The 17,557-nt window shown below is 32.8% G+C and overlaps 1 non-coding gene across 1 annotated transcript; it reads right to left on the reverse strand.

The window, feature by feature from the left end:
* Nucleotides 1-16,185: 16,185 nt before the first annotated feature.
* Trnag-gcc (transfer RNA glycine (anticodon GCC)) lies at nt 16,186-16,256 on the reverse strand. The gene has a single exon. It is a non-coding gene; the product is annotated as a tRNA-Gly (tRNA).
* Nucleotides 16,257-17,557: the final 1,301 nt, after the last annotated feature.

Here is a 17,557-nt window from a genome sequence, read left to right on the forward strand (position 1 = left end):
CCAAAAGTTTTAGCAGATTTTTGATTTTTAAAATTTTAGCTCCATTTTAAATTTCTTCTTCTTCTTCTTCTTTTATATAGGCAGTACTGCCTGTTTTTCTTCAACGGTGCCTTTCATTCTGCACCTAAGTTTTCATTTCATCTTTTCTTTGGGCGTCCTATACTTCTCCTGCCTAACGGTGACTTGTCTCTGGCTATTCTTACTATCCTTGATTCAGACATCCTGCTTATGTGCCCATTCCACTCTCCTTTTCTGTTCTTTACCCAGGTATTTATATTGTCTACCCCATATATGCGTCTGATTTCCTCACTTCTTACCCTATCCTGTAGTCCTTTTCCAGCAATCCTTCTTAAGATCTTCATTTCGTTTGTTTCCAGATGTCTCCGTGTTTTGCTGGTATCTGGTCTTGTTTCGGCCGTGTAAATCATAACTGGCCTAATAACTGACTTATATATCCGCGCCTTTGTTTCCAATCATAGGTGTTTGTTTTTCCAAATTGTGTCGTTTAGGCATCCGGCCGTTCTACTGGCTTTAATTATTTGGTCTTTTACCTCTTCTTCGATATTGTTGTCGGCTGATAGATTAATTCCCAGATATTTGAAAGTCATTACTTGTTGTATAATTTGATTGTCTAACTCCAATTTGCATCTTATTGGTTCTTTGGCAATTACTAAGCTTTTTGTTTTTTGGGGTGATATTTTCATATTCATTTCTTTTGCGTTAATGTTGAACTCATGCAATAATCCTTGTAGGTCGTCTTCGCACTCTGCTACTAACACGGTGTCATCAGCGTAACAGAGTATATTTATCTCTCTATTGCCCATTTTGTACCCTCTCTTTTCTTCACTTGTTTTATTATTGCGTCCAAGATTATGTTAAACAGTAGAGGGCTTAGTAAATCTCCTTGCCTGATTCCTGTGTTTGTTTCTATGGGATCTGTTATTATTCCATGGACTTTCATTTCTATTTTATTTCTTACATATATGTTTTCTATCAGTTTTATGATATCAAGTGGTAAATTTTTCTCATATAGTAGGTGTATCACATCTTTTAATTGGATTCTATCAAACGCTTTCTTTAGGTCTATAAAACAGAAAAAGGCTGGTTTCTTATATTCTAATGATTTCTCCGCTATTTGTCTTATTACAAAAAATGCATCGTTACATATGATCTTCCACTTCTAAATCCTTGTTGTTCATCCGATGTATTTCTTCACGCCATTAATTTTTCCATATTTTGTTGTGAGTTTCAGTATAGTGGAATTCTTCATTCTTCTGGAATTCTTCCTGTATTTATTATTTTACTTATAAAGACATTCAGTTATCTGTGAAGTCTATCTCCTCCGTATTTTAAAAGTGCATTAGCTATTCCATCTTTCCCAGGAGCTTTTCGATTTTTCATCTTTTTTAAGGCGTTCTTTATATCTTCCTCTTTAATTTCTGTTTTCTCATCCGATTCTAATCCTGGTGCCTCCAGTTCTTTGTGATTAGCTGTTTGATAGAGGTTTTTTAGGTAAGTTGTCCATGTATTTGTATCAATATGTTTATAGTCTAAGAGCTGGAAGCGGATTTTGTGCGTGATAAGTAATATGGAAAAACTATACGGGGATATGTTGAATTAGTTGTGTACATGACTTTCACCAAGGGCCGGAAACCAGAGTTGGGGCCGAGGGTAGTTATAAGGGGTCAAAGTCGCGGTTTTTATTATTTTTTTATGACGCTCATGATCGAGATAGTTCACCAAAATTTGGGAATAAGTAGGTCATGACGTACCTAAGTAAAATCTCTAGGGGCTCAACGCTGCGTGGCCGACAAAGGGGTGGGGGTAGGGGTGAATATAAAAAATATAAGAGGTTTTTTGTGACGTTCGTGATTGAGATAGTGCACCAAAATTTGGGTATAAGTAGACCATGACATAAATAATTAAAATCCCCAGAGCCGGAAACCAGAGTGGGGAAGGAAGGTAGTTATAAGGGGTCAAATTTCCGTTTTTTATTATTTTTTTTTGTGACGATCATGATCGAGATAGCGCACCATAATTTGGGAATAAGTAGGTCATGACGTAACTAAGTAAAATCTCCAGGAGTGAAACGCTGCGTGGCCGAGAAAGGGGTGGGGCAGGGGTGAATATAAAAAAATGTAAGGGGTTTTTTGCGACATTCGTGATTGAGATAGTGCACCAAAATTTGGGAGTAAGTAGGTTATGACGTAACTAAGTAAAATCTTCAGGGGCGGAACGCTACTTGGGGTACAAAGGGGTGGTAGGCAGGGGTGAGTATAAAAATATATGGGGTTTTTTTTGCCGTCCATGATCGAGATAGTGCACCAAAATTTGGGAATAAGTAGATCATGACATTACTAAGTAAAATCTCCAGGGGCGGAACGCCGCGTGGGGGACAAATGTTGTGCCGGGTCACAAAAAAAATAATACACACTGCGACTTTGAACCCTTAAAACTACCCTCATCCCCAACTTTGGTTTCCGGCTCTGGGGATTTTACTTAGCTAAGTCATGGTCTACTTATTCCCAAATTTTGGTGCACTATCTCAATCTAGCACGTCGCAGAAAACCCCTTATATTTTTTATATTCACACCTACCCCCAACCCTTTATCGGCCACGCAGCGTTCCACCCCTGGAGATTGTACTTAGTTACCTCATGACCTACTTATTCCCAAATTTTGGTGCACTATCTCGATCATGAGCGTCACAAAAAAATAATAAAATCGGCGATTCTGACCCCTTATAACTACCCTCATGCCCAACTCTGGTTTCCGGCTCTGAGGATTTTACTTAGTTATGTCATGGTCTACTTATTCCCAAATTTTGGTGCACTCTCTCAATCACGAACGTCGCAAAAAAACCCCTTATATTTTTTGTATTCACCCCTGCCCCACAGAGCCTATTTTACTTCAAATCAGGTCCGAGGCACTACAAAATTTTCGAGCACCTAAATATAATTTATTAACGATAATAAGAATAACTTTTTTAAATGTATGAATTATTTAATAGAAATATAGTTGCACCAGAAACCAGAAATTTAAATTTTTATTAACAATACAGTCCCTGGCAGCATTATTAGACGCACTATAAGATTTTATAAAATATGTTAATTATTGTGAGATGCTACTAAATAACAGGTTTTTTGTATGTACTAGTACTAGACACAATGTATGTTGTTTGGTTGTCCATTTAATAATCTATATTTTATCACAACTAAAACATTATTAATGAACAAATATGTATTTATTGGCTCTTGAAGGAAAACGGAAATATCGACAATTATATGTTAATATTTTGTTGAGCCACCTTTAGCCGCTATTAGAGCTTCAATTTTGCACGGCATACTATTAATGCAAACTTGTACGGTCTCCTGCATTTAAGGATGATGATGACACACGTAAATTATCCTTTCTATTTTTTCCTAACTAGTTCGCCATTTGGACACCAGTCTTGGAGCTGCGGTATCAATCGCCTTTGCAAGAGGTCTTGTCTCATCATTCCTTTTACCACACATGGACGTCCAGTACCCTTGCTGCTAATGAATGGCCAAATATCACTTTTGCAGGGTGCTACAGTCTGAACAACACAGTAAGGATGAAACTTTTTGATGAAACAACACAGTAAGGATGTGATTTTATCACTGAAGCAAACCTATCAACAATAAAAAGATGCTGTGGAGCACCCTATAAAAGTGATAAATTGGTCAGTCATTATCAACAAGAGTTCTGGACGTCTGTACGTGGTAAAAGGAATGATGCGGCAAGACCAATACAAAGATGTCTTGCAAAGGCGGTTGCTTCTGCAGCTCCAAGACTGGTTTCCAAATGGGGAACTATTAATTTTTATGCAAGATGGAGCTCCTTGCCAAACAGCGTGGTATGTTAAGCTTTGCAGAAGCTTTATCAGATTTAGCAGAAAAAAACATGGCTTTGTTGGATTGGCCGGGTAATAACCTCGATATGAACTCCATCGAAAAGTTTTGTGAGTAAATGAAAACAGAAGTGGCTAAAGATATTTGATCACAAACAAAACGCAGCTGTTTGAAAGAATAATTTATGTGTGCAACCATCATCCTCAAATGCAGTAGATAGTACAAGTTTGCACTGATAGTATGCCGCGAAGAATTAAAGCTCTAATAGCGGCTAAAGGTGGCTCAACAAAGCATTTAATTGTCGTTATTTCTGTTTTCCTTCAAGAGTTAATAAATACATATTTGTTGATTAATAATGTTTTATTTGTAATAAAATATAGACAATTAAATGGACAACCACCAAACAACATACATATGTCTGGTACATACAAAAAAACTATTTAGTATCATGTTAGAATTAACATTTTTTATAAAATCTTATAGTGGGTCTAATAATTTGGCCAGGGACTGTAAATAAAATTTATATTTAAACAAATAAACATTGTTTATGAAGAACGGTTCATGGTTTACGAATATGACTCTTATTGTTAGATATCATATCATTTCCAGTTCGTAAAATGAAATAATTTTGAAAATTTATTCTGTTATTGCAATAAGAAAAAATGTTGGTGATCTTTTCGGGCCCTATTAAAATGCGGGCCCGAGGCAGGTGCCTCACGGGCCTAGTGGTAAAATAGGCCCTGCTGCCCCACCCCTTTGTCGGCCACGCAGCGTGCCACCCCTGGAGATTTTACTTAGTTACGTCATGACCTACTTATTCCCAAATTTTGGTGCAATCTCTCGATTATGAGCGTCACAAAAAAAAAATAATAAAAACGTCGACTTTGATCCCTTATAACTACCCTCATCCCCAACTCTGGTTTCCGGCTCTGGGGATTTTACTTAGTAATGTCATGATCTACTTAATCCCAAATTTTGGTCCACTATCTCAATCACGAACGTCGCAAAAAACCCTTTATATTTTTTATATTCACCCCTACCCCCACCCCTTTGTCGGCCACGCAGCGTTCCGCCCCTAGAGATTTTACTTAGTTACGTCATGACCTACTTATTCCCAAATTTTGGTGCACTATCTCGATCATAAGCGTCATAAAAAAAATAATAAAATCCGCGACTTTGACCCCTTATAACTACCCTCGGCCCCAACTCTGGTTTCCGGTCGTTGGTGAAAGTCATGTACACAACTAATTCAACATATCCCCGTATAGTTTTTCCATATTACTTATCACGCACAAAATCCGCTTCTATCTCTCCGACTATTATTTGTATCAATATGTTACAATTTCAAAAGCGAAAATAATAGGATAAAAATTCAAAAACTGCCATTTAAAACCTTTGCTCATCTACTATAGACTAAGAGCCGCTATAGGTGAAAATTCTTAATCATTTTAGGCACGACGGGACCCTATAACTTAAATAGTAGAACCTAAAAGAAAACGTTTGAACACTGTGCCGTCACTTTTCAGTGGCACATGCGTCTACAGTGGCGCATCAAACTTTCCACTTATGGACGGGACACATAAATTAAAAAATACCCTCCCTAATTACCAGAATTTAATTTTTTTCATTTTTTTAAGTTTTATGTGATTAAGACATTTCATCGTAATTTTAACCCACCACCCACTTCTCCCTGCCCCCACCATCAAAAACTTTATTTTTCGATTTTATTTTTTTTTTTGGTGGGATGCAATCAATTTTAAAATTTCAAAAAATTTACACGCATAGTTAAGGGTTTTATAAAACACGTCTATTTTTTATAGACCTGTAGGTTAAGTGTACATAACCTCAAAAAAATTTAAAATTTTTTTTTTTGAAAAAAAGTATATAACTTTTTTTTGGGGATAGCTGCAGATCTAATTTTTTCTTAGTCTTGTGTATTTTATCAAACACTATATTTCTAATTTTTTTCAGATTTTTCTGTAACGTTGGTCACCTTCAAAAATCCAAAAAACTGTTTTTTAAGGGGGTTTTGGGGGGTTTGAACGTGTTTTTCTGATTTTTAAATATTCTAAAGAACTCAGTTACTTCAAGTTACATATAATCTATAAAAATAAAATTGATTTGATATATTATGAAGTCTATAAAATAGGGAAAATCACCCAAAACCCCCAAAAAACAGTTTTTCGGATTTTTGAAGGTGGGGAGACTTACGGAAAAATCTGAAAAAAATTTAGAATATAGTATTTGATAAAACACACAATATTAAGAAAAAATTAGACCGGCAGCTATTCATCAAAAAAAGTTATACGCTTTTTTGAAAAAAAAAATTCTTAATTTTTTGAGGTTATGTACACTCTACCTGTGGGTCTACAAAAAATAGGCATGTTTTATAAAAGCCTCAACTATGCGTGTAAATTTTTTGAAATTTTAAAATTGATTGCATCCCTCCAAAAAAAAATAAAAACGAAAAATGAAGTTTTTGATGGTGGGGGCAGGGGGAAGGGGGTGGTGGGTTAAAATCACGATGAATCCTATGTGTTAATCACATAGAACTTAAAAAAATAAAAAGAAATTTAATTCTATTAGTAAGTTCTGTTAACTTTTAATTTATTTATCCCGTCCATAAGTGGAAAGTTTGATGCGCCACTGTCGACGCATGTGCCACTGAAAAGTGACGGCACAGTGTTCAAACGTTTTCTTTTAGGTTCTACTATATAAGTTATAGGGTCCCATCGTGCCTAAAATGATTAAGAAATTTCACCTATAGCGGCTCTTAGTCTACTATATACGAGATGAATACTCTAACTAAAAGGTTACGTTCACTACGGAGACCATCGCTTGGTATCTTAGTCTAGAGTCTAGCTAGAGCATAGTATCCTACTCTTCATATTTGTAAATTCTCGCATTTTATTTCACCTGGCGATGGAAACTATATTATCGATCGCTATGTAAAATAAATGCATTATTTTGAATGCGAGAATTTACGAATATGAAGAGTATAATACTATGCTCTACTCTAGGATACCATGTGATGGTCTCCGTAGTGAACGTAACCTAAATAAGATATTTAATTACCCTATTTTTACATGTAGTGATTTAAACTAAAAGACTGGTACTCTTGACCCTTATTTGTTAATAACATAATAATATAACTAATATGCCTCTAAAAAGAAATGAAACTAGTAGAGGTGGGAAATTTATAGATAAAAACTTATAAATTTGCATTACATTTATTGTTTTTACCTTTAGACGTATGGGCCGAGTTTGTCCACTACCACCTTGATAGTGACAGTTTTAGTTGACATACCCCTCTGATGCGTCTAAAGGTGGGAAACAATAAATATAATAAAATCAATGGGAAAATACCCAGTAGCTGGCTGTATACCATAATTAAAAAATCATACAGAAGTAAAAAACTTCATTTGTACAATGGTATAAAAGTTTATTAAAAACTATTAAAAGTCATCCAAAAGGATTTGCAAAACGTTTTCGATCTAGATCAGATCATCTTCAGTGCCTAGAACGAAGTATTTCCACGTTAGAATGAATTCAAAAGGTTAAATTGTGACTAGTTGAAGAAAAAATGTGGTAATACTCACGTTTTGCCTAGTACATGGAACTAGCAACCTTATGAAAATGGTAACATCGAGAAATATGGTTTACATGATAATTCTATAATATTTATAGCGACTCCAAGTCGATGTTAACGGATTTATTTATGTGTTAGGAGTGCTCAAAGGGCAACATGGTTCCCTGCTCGATAAAAAATCGTGGTTCTTGCCAGTTCAATGGACACAGACCAACAAAGGTGAAGGAGATGACAATCCAATTATTATACAAAAGTGACATGACAAGACAGGTAGTCAATTCATTACTCTTTTATTTTTACAACATTACTATGTACCTTACCTTTATAGGTCTTTAAGTTGTTCACATTGAATTAATTTTCTTTCACTTTTTATTTCAAATTAAATTAAATTTTCGTCTTCTTTCACAACTGTCACCAGTGACGTCACTGACTCTACTATGAGTAATATTTTTATCAATTTAACAGTAACATCAGTTCTTTCTGTAACAGAGAGTAGATTTTTCGATTTTTCAAGTGCAAGGTCTCTGTCTTTTCGGTTCCCCTTGCACTTCTTGCTTTAGTTATTCTTTTCTTTTTCAACACTAATCATTAACTTCCTTCGACAATATTTCAATGTGTTACTAACTATATACAATTTCAAATTTTCAGTTTATCAATTTAGTGAATCAGTTCATCTAGAATTTTTACTTCATATCGAAAATAATCCCAACATTCAACCTGGATTACATAACTTTCATTCAAATGTACACTTTTAAATCCGTAAATCTTTTACAGTATTTTATATTTCATACATTTCAATCTGTTTACTCCATTACTTTCTATAAATTTCAAATTATCAGTTCACTAATTCAGACAATAAATTAAATTAAAATATTTTTTCAATTTACAACAACGATCACAACTACAATAATAGGCAACCAACAATACTCTTTCTATTTTTACATCATTACTCTTTTATTTTTACAACATTACTATGTACCTTACTTTTATAGGTCTTTAAGTTGTTTTCATTGAATTAATTTTCTTTCACTTTTTATTTCAAATTAAATTAAATGTTCGTCTTCTGTCACAACTGTCACCAGTGACGTCACTGACTCTACTATGAGTAATATTTTTATCAATTTAACAGTAACATCAGTTCTTTCTGTAACAGAGAGTAGCCTTTTCGATTTTTCATTATATTCCTAATTTATTATATTTTAAATTTCACTTAATACAGTTATTATTCGACATTCAGTTTAACTAATAATCTAAATTCTAAAAACACTATTTTATATTCATAACCAAAAATTGACTACCTGTCTTGTCATGTCACTTTTGTCTAATAATTAGGCATTCCAATGAAACGTCAAACATGGCCGGGTGTGGGCAAAATCTAACCTTACATCGACATTAATTTGTAAAGAAAATCCTGTTTGGTTGTTTTTTTATGTAAATTGTGTAGGGAAATCTGCGAAATTGTGATAACAAATTAAATATGAAGTGGTTTATCGCCTACAGAACTGAATTATCCCATATTAGTTACCAGTTTGTGTCAATAACTACTATGGGATAATTCAGTTATGTAACGATAAACTAGTTTATATTTATTTGCTATCACAATTTCGGTGCACAATTAACAATAAAAAACAAAACCAAACAGGATATTCTTTACAAAAACTGATGTAAACCCTATATTATTAAATTTTTGCCCACTGCCGGCCATATTATATCACGTGATTTGGAATGGTCAATTGGATTGTCATATCCTTCACCTTTGTTGGTCTGTGTCCATTGAACTGGCAAGAACCACGGTTCTTAGACATTACTACCGTTGCCTAAATCGACTAACCAATGAGCATTAAGGGTGAGATTACGTCACGAGAGTTTACTGTCATTTGAATTGTAATATGATTTTTTTCGAATCCTGAGAAAACCAAGTATTTTAGAAAAATTTAAACGCAGGATGCAAGATTACATTATTACCGAGGGCGGAAAGCCCCTTAGAATAAACAAGCAGATTCTATTGAATGAAATATTTGAAATTAAATATCACACTTCTCTTTTATTCTCAGCCCTGTAACTTATTAAAATAAACATTATAGAAGTTTTCAGGGACTTTCAGCCCTCGGTAGTAATGTAGTCTTTCATTCTGAGTTTAAATTTTTCAAAAATATTTATTAGTTTTCTCAGGATTCCAAAAAATGAATGCAATTAAAACACATTGAGAATTTTGACATGCGTCAAAATTTTGCATTAACTCAATGTAAAATTCTGAACTGTTGAATTCCAGCTTCCTTAATAATTATTGTACATCAAAAGACATTAGAAACTATTTGTTAAGGATTAAAATCTGTATTGGAAATAACTGTTAAAATTGGTCTACGTAATTAAACATATTCCAAAATTTTGTAAAAATGTAATACATTTTAGTTTTCAGCCCAAACTTAGGCCACACACAATGCAATAATGTTTACATTTTTGAACTGTCAATATTTTATTTTATCATCTATTGTTTAAAAACAATACAGTTGATAAGATACCCTCAGTTGCGGAGAAAGGATTAATAATAAAGATTTTTTTATTCAGTCAATGGTGTGAGCACTGTCAGTTAAATAGTAAGGTGTGGCCTTACTTTTACACGCATACCTATATTGTGGCAAATGTATCATATTTTTCAAAATTTTGGAATGCATCTAAATCGTAGAACAATTTTAACTTTTGATTTTAATACAGATTTTAATTCTCTACAAGTATTCTCTCATGTCTTTTGATGTAAAATAATTAGGGAAGCAGGAATTCAACAATTCAGAATTTTACATTGAGTTTTCTATGGCCCTTACGATTCACCACCCGGTATAAGATAAAATGTGTACTATTTGTCTAATTATTTCATAATAACAAAAATAATACACATATATACACAATAACACACATTCAACGATCGAAAATCATTTAAAAATATGGGAATGTAAACTCTTGTGACGTAAAGTCAAAAATATAAGTCTCCCCACCACCGTCGGACAAGACAACCGTAATAAAGTCTAATAACCGTGGGCAAGAACCACGATTTTTTATCGAGCAGGGAACCATGTTGCCCTTTGAGCACTCCTAACACATAAATTAATCCTTTAACATCGACTTGGAGTCGCTATAAATATTATAGAATTATCATGTAAACCATATTTCTCGATGTTACCATTTTCATAAGGTTGCTAGTTCCATGTACTAGGCAAAACGTGAGTATTACCACATTTTTTCTTCAACTAGTCACAATTTTAACCTTCTGAATTCATTCTAACGTGGAAATACTTCGTTCTAGGCACTGAAGATGATCTGATATACATCGAAAACGTTTTGCAAATCCTTTTGGATGACTTTTAATAGTTTTTAATAAACTTTTATACCATTGTACAAATGAAGTTTTTTACTTCTGTATGATTTTTTAATAAATATAATGTAAATTTATAGGCCTTTATTGCTAAATTTCCCACCTCTACAAGTTTAATTTCCTTTTATCTCACAACTTAATATGTTTTCCATCTTTTGCGTTATTTTGCCGATTATTAGCGCCCTCATCACTGTATAGTACCCAGAAAACCTTTTTGCAACCTGACTGGACCTCGATTTTTGACCCTTCGCTTCGTTATCTAACGTATTCACTTCGTATCTGTTTAGTATACGGAGCGAATACGTTTGATAATGAAGCGAAGGGTCAAAAATCGATGTCCTGGTCCAGTGTCCCGAACATGCCATTTTTTGCCTTATGTCCCTGGAGTTTTATTATTTTCATAAATTAACCAAACGGTCACATTATTTTACTTATTTTTGCAGTAGATATATATGATATATCTAGATAAGGTGTGTATATCAAAGATAAAGAGACTACACTACACTATATTATAACGAGCGATCCACAATTATTGGGATCAAAGCTAGCCGTGCAAAAAATTACGTATGTCTTGTTTTAATCTGAATTTATATCATTGGTTTATCAATTAATTTTGATTAACATTATAAAACATAAAAATTCAGTCAAAACCTTTACACAGAACTTTAATCAAAAATAAAAAGAATTAACAAAATTATTAGTAACAATAATAAATAAAATCAAACAAGATGCTATATATCCACCAAATCTCTACATAACCTAACTTTTCTTGTTAAGTTGACGTACACTGCAAAGTTGACGTAAACAGTAAAGTATATCTGAATTAAGAATAGACATGCACTGTATAGCTATATCTGTCGTTCAGAGCCACCTATGGTGACAATAATTTTGGATCACACGTTATTATACTATAAACTATTATATACTACTTTATACTATGCATTACGCTAGAATTTACAAAAAATAGGAGTATAAAAATAAAAATCACCCAGAGGGCAAAAGTACACATCGGCACAATATCGCTTTTTTGATGTGGCAGCCGTGTGTATGTCAAATTTCATGTCAACTAATAAATGGACTAACTTTCTAAAATACCAATTCAAAAGCAGGGACTAATGTAACTGTTGGTCCGAATATTTTGTGATATTTTTATTTCCAATTGTATATGAATACAGTAGAACCCCGAAAACCCAAACTAATTGGGGGGACAGCCTGTTCGGATTCCGAAAAGTTCGGATTATCCGAAAATTAGCCTAACTATTTTATAGTAATTCAAAGCTTTCATTGTCATTGATTTTGAGTCGTAAAATGTTCTCGCAATAGTGTGGACAATATTTTTGGACTTAAGTTGACTACGAGAAAACCGAAGTTTATGTTTAACCTTTATAAACACTTCGTATACCAGTCCTACTAATCTTACATTGTTCAATTTTCTGGTTATACTCTGTATAATAAACATTGCTTTTAAGTTTTTGTCTGGAATTTTTAAATTTTTTTCACTTCCCATTGGTTTGGATTTGCCAGAAGTTTGGATTTGCAGGATTTGCAGTAAATAAGTACCTACTCTTTTTCTCATGATCATCTTTCAGTGCGTCACAGTTTTTCGATTTCTTTCTAACGCATTAAATTGTATATGACAGAAAAAAAGGCACGTCGAGTATTACTTTGGTAATTATTCTAGTTCGGTGATTATTCTAGTTGTCGATAGATGGCGCCATAATAAAAAAAGTATTTTTTTTAATTAGATAATAATATTACAAATATAATCTGTATAATTTATAAGACTATACAAATTAAAGAAAATACCATTTTATAAATGCAAGAAACACATTTGATTTGGTTTTATTCCAAATTGAAAATAAAATGTGACAACTGTCAGATTTAACTAAAATGTCATGTTAGAATAAATGTCATAAATGTGTATTATCACGGACCTACCCTTTTTCCTATCATTTGTTACGCACTGAAAAATGATCATGAAAAGGACAATACCTCATGTCTCATGCTTCCTACACGATAGGCAACGTATATAACATTGTGCTCCACGTGAGCAGAAAGATTTAATGAGAAGATAAAAAATAAGCATACCTCAGTTTTCGTTTTTCTAAATAGAAGCTTTCTGGAGATATTAAATAAAAACTAATTACAAGACACCCTGTTTAAAGAGCTCTAGCTCCATTTAACCCAATAAATGACCGTTTTGGAGTGTAATTTCCAGGGGCAACTCCGAATTGCATGAAAATTTTGATTTAGGTTCTACTTACCCTCCACTTCAAAGTTGAATTTGTGCCGTTGGTTGCTTTTACTTAAGGGGTGACATTTACCCCTTCTCGGGGGATGAAAAATGCGTGTTTAAAATAAGGCCGGAAATGGATAAATAATTGACTTATTTTAAGCACTTTTTGTTCTATAAAGCTTTTTACGTAAGTCAATAATTTTCGAGTTATTCGCGATTTAAAATGTTGATTTTTCGACAAAAAAACTACGTTTTCAGACCGTTTTTCCCAAATAACTCAAAAAGTAAATATTTTATCGAAAAAAATATTTTTGGCAAAGGTGTAGCCTATAAAAAAAAAACGAAAAAAAAATGGTGTACCAGTAAAGTATACAAATTGAGTAGAAGCAAAGTTGTAGCTCATGAAAAATACGTTCTTATTCGTCTAATTCCAAATCGAATAATTCAACGAGAAATCACCGAAGAAAGAAGCGTTTTTCGGGAAAACCTTATTAACATTTTTAAAGTATCGAAAAAAAGCTATTATTTGTTTTTTACAAAAGTTTATAGCATCAAAAATAAACGAGTTACACTGAAAAAATGTTGGCCCCTTTTTTTTGGTAAAAAAAATCGTGAAAACCTCCCTCTATTTAGTACCCTAAATGAAATTAATCGTTTGGCTATACCATATATTTTAACTGTACGTATATTGTTTATATGATCTGTAAGTTTGATTGGTTTGAAGTGCTTATTTTTAAAAACGTTTGGTTTTAAAGTAAAAAAAAAATTCTAAAAACTTTTGAAAAATTTCATTTTTTCAAAATAACTTAAAAAGTATTAGTGATAAGAAAAATCCTAAAGAGTAAAAAAATGTAGGTTTTGCTATTATAAATATGCTAGTTTATTTTGTTTCTTCATAAGACAAAAATTGGTTAAGATATGGCTGTTCAAAATTTGCATACACTCGTGATTAGTGACCCATTCAAGTTTTCTCAATTATAACCCTTTCAAAAATAAACACTTTAAACCAGTGAGACTGACAGATCATATAAAAAATAGATAGGTAAGTAAATTGTTTGTAAAGCGGTAGCGATTAATTTCATTTGGGGAGCTAAACACGGCGAGATTTTCATGATTTTTTACAAAAAAAAAAGAGGGCCAACTTTATTTTGAGCGTAACTCGCTTATGTTTAATGCTAAAACTTTTATTATCAATTAAAACAAAGCTTTTTATAAACACTTTAAAAAAGTTTAAATGGGTTTTTCCCGAAAAGAGCTTAATTTTTCGGTGATTTCACCTTGAAATATTCGATTTGGAATTAGACGAATAAGAACGTATTTTTAATGAGGTACAACTTTGTTTTTATTTGATTGATAGACTTTACTGATACATCATTTTTTTGGGTTTTTTATAAGCTAAACTTTTACTAAGGGTATTTTTTTCAATGAAATATTTACTTTTTGAGTTATTTGCGAAAAACCGTCTGAAAACGTAATTTTTTTGTCGAAAAATCAATATTTTCAATGGCAAATAACTCGAAAAATATTGATTTACGTAAAAAACTCTATAGAACAAAAGTTACTTAAAATCAGTCAATTTATCCATTGCCGGTCTTATCTTGAACGTATGCATTTTCACCCCCGAGAAGGTGTGACTGTCACCCCCAAGTAAAAGCAGCCAACGGCACAATTTCAACTTTGAAGTGGAGGGAAAGTAGAACCTAAATCCAAATTTCCATGCAATTCGGAGTTGGCCCTGAAAATTACACGGTATCGCCGATTTTCCCGTTCATTTACTGGACTAATTAGGAAACATTTTCGGACTAGGTGAATTGCGTTAAATTTTCTTAAAATTATCTGAGGAATCTCCGGTTTTTGTTTGTCAGGAAAGTTTCTGGACACCCTGTATATGTATAATAAAAATAAATTAGATGAAGTAAGTAAAAATTAGAGGGTGAAAAAATTTGAGGGAGTCAGAAAAAATGTGAGGGATCAGAAAAAATTGGAGGATGCCTGAAAAGTAAGAAGGAATAAGAAAAAAAATTGGAGCGGTCAGAAAAAATAGGAGCGGTCAGAAAAAAATAGGAGCGGTCAGAAAAAAATAGGAGCGGTCAGAAAAAAATAGAAGAAGCCAGAAAAACTTAGAGAGAGATACGGTAAAATAGGAGGAAGTGAAAAAGTTAAGTGCAGTGACTGTAGTGGGCAATTGATTGTAGAGCCCCTTTTTGATTTCCCGGGAATCGGGAGTCGGTAATTTGAATTTCACGGGAATTCCCGGGAATTGGGAAATTGAAAAATAAAAAGAAGAAATTGTTTTTGTTTTAATTTTTCAATGCAATTAGTATAAAAATGTATACATTTGATTACGAAGTAACAATGTTTAAAAAAATTCAAATATTAAAAAAAAATTCAAAATTTTAAAGGAAATTTAAAAAATAGACAAATTATAAATGTGTCTTTAATCTGAATTTTCATTGTTTTATTATTGAAATATGTTTTAAAAAACATAAATTGTTGAGTAATTTAATCTTTTAGGCTGGCTTTTTTCTACAAAAATTTGCTGAAGTTAACGCATTTTCTGTTGATGTAGGTCTGATGCTTTTTAGTGCTGGTCATTTTTTTAAACGTCGATCAGCTGATTTGCACCAATATAATAACATATTAAATTTCCTATGTACTAATTCTTCATAAACATAATTTTAATTCAAAATAAATATTTATGTTATGATTCTGGATGTTTCCGAGTGAATCAGATCGTCGCATAACAAAAGAATGTTTATGCTGACTGACGCCAAAATTGGAAGGTTTAAAATATAATTGAAAAGTAAATATTTTAAGTGGAATGATTTAAAATGATTATTAAGCAGACAGAGATAATAATTGTATCAGAATCATTATTTCTTCATTTTGAGTAGGTAATATCTCCGCTCATAATTTAAAATAAAATATTTAAAAAATCCCGAGAAATCTGTAAGAATTGCTGGGAATCGGGTATTCCATTTTTTTACTGATTTCCCGGGAAATTTGTCTCAAGAATTTGTACATAATGTAGCTCTAATTGATTGTATCTCCCGTCGCATAGCGACAGCTAAAATCACTAGTTTTTATTAAAAACATAAATTGATAAATCAAAAAAGTTATGCATCGGCCGGGAATCGAACCCGGGCCGCCCGCGTGGCAGGCGAGCATTCTACCACTGAACCACCGATGCTTATAGATATTAGGATTTTAACACTTTTGGATGCAAAAATCTAACATAATTTCCTCCAAGATGACAGCAGTAGATAAATCTTTATGTGGTTAACGAAGAGATGCAAACAAATTTATTTTTGAGAGCAAAAACTTTTTTTATTACAAACACCTAAATAAAAATATACAGGGTGTCCCGAAAAGATTGGTCATAAATTATACCACAGATTCTGGGTTCAAAAATAGGTTGATTGAACCTCACTTACCCAGGGCCCCCGTAACCGGGCGTGCAACGCGTGCGACGCACGCGGGCGCAACCACAAAAGGGCGCCAAACCGAAGGTTTGGTTAATACGAAATATTTATTTTAAATGAGGTAATCATTTTTTTAGACAATTTGAATTATAATTTTTTTATGAACACCTAGCGAAATCCCAAAAATTAAATATTGTGTTATTCTAAAAAAGTTCAAATAAAAGAGAGTTTTTAGCTTTCTACTTACTTGACACTACAGAGGAATCACTATTTAATTTTGTAGTAAAATTACAAAATTTAAATACAAGAGACATGAGAGGTAATGGCTATGATAACGTTGCCTATATGCGTGTATGATAAGGGTAGGATAACCCTCGAGCTTTTTTGTTCTACGCTCTGCAAATAGCTTAAATTTAGTAGTGAATGATGCAGAATATAAATGTCAAATAAAATAGTAAATTTTTTTAATATTGTACAAGAACTTTACGTATTTTTCTCTTCCTCCACAAAAAGCTGGGATATTATAAAAGTACATGTTCCTGAGATAAATCTAAAACCCCAAAGTGATACAAGATGTTCGAATAGGATAGAAGTTATAAATCCATTCAAATTTCATACAATGAAAATTTGTGAGAATCTTTTAGATATAGCAGATAATGATATCTTTAACATAGAAAGTAGACAGTACTAGAATAATTGATCAATAGACCGGGAGATATTAGATAGAAGTTCAGAAACGAATTTCTGAGTCCTGCCCTATGCAATACTACTGGAGGTGGTACTTACAATTTGTGGAAAAATCCATGGCTTTCCTGTGACATTTTCCTGTGAAAATTAGATTTTGCATGAAAAAAAGGGGCGTTGCAAAGAAATTTCCAAGTCCCTTCATATCCACAGAATCGCAACCCTTCTGTCCAAAAAATGTTCTTCATAAAATCGATAGTATCCTGTTATTCTATGTATATGGCAGGACTCAGAAATTCATTGCACCCCATTTTTTTCATGGAAAATCTAATTTTCACAGGAAAATGTCACAGGAAAGCCGTAGATTTTCCACAAATTGTAAGTA

The sequence above is a fragment of the Diabrotica virgifera genome, chromosome 3 (assembly GCF_917563875.1).
Source record: "Diabrotica virgifera virgifera chromosome 3, PGI_DIABVI_V3a".
Lineage (NCBI taxonomy): Eukaryota > Metazoa > Arthropoda > Insecta > Coleoptera > Chrysomelidae > Diabrotica > Diabrotica virgifera.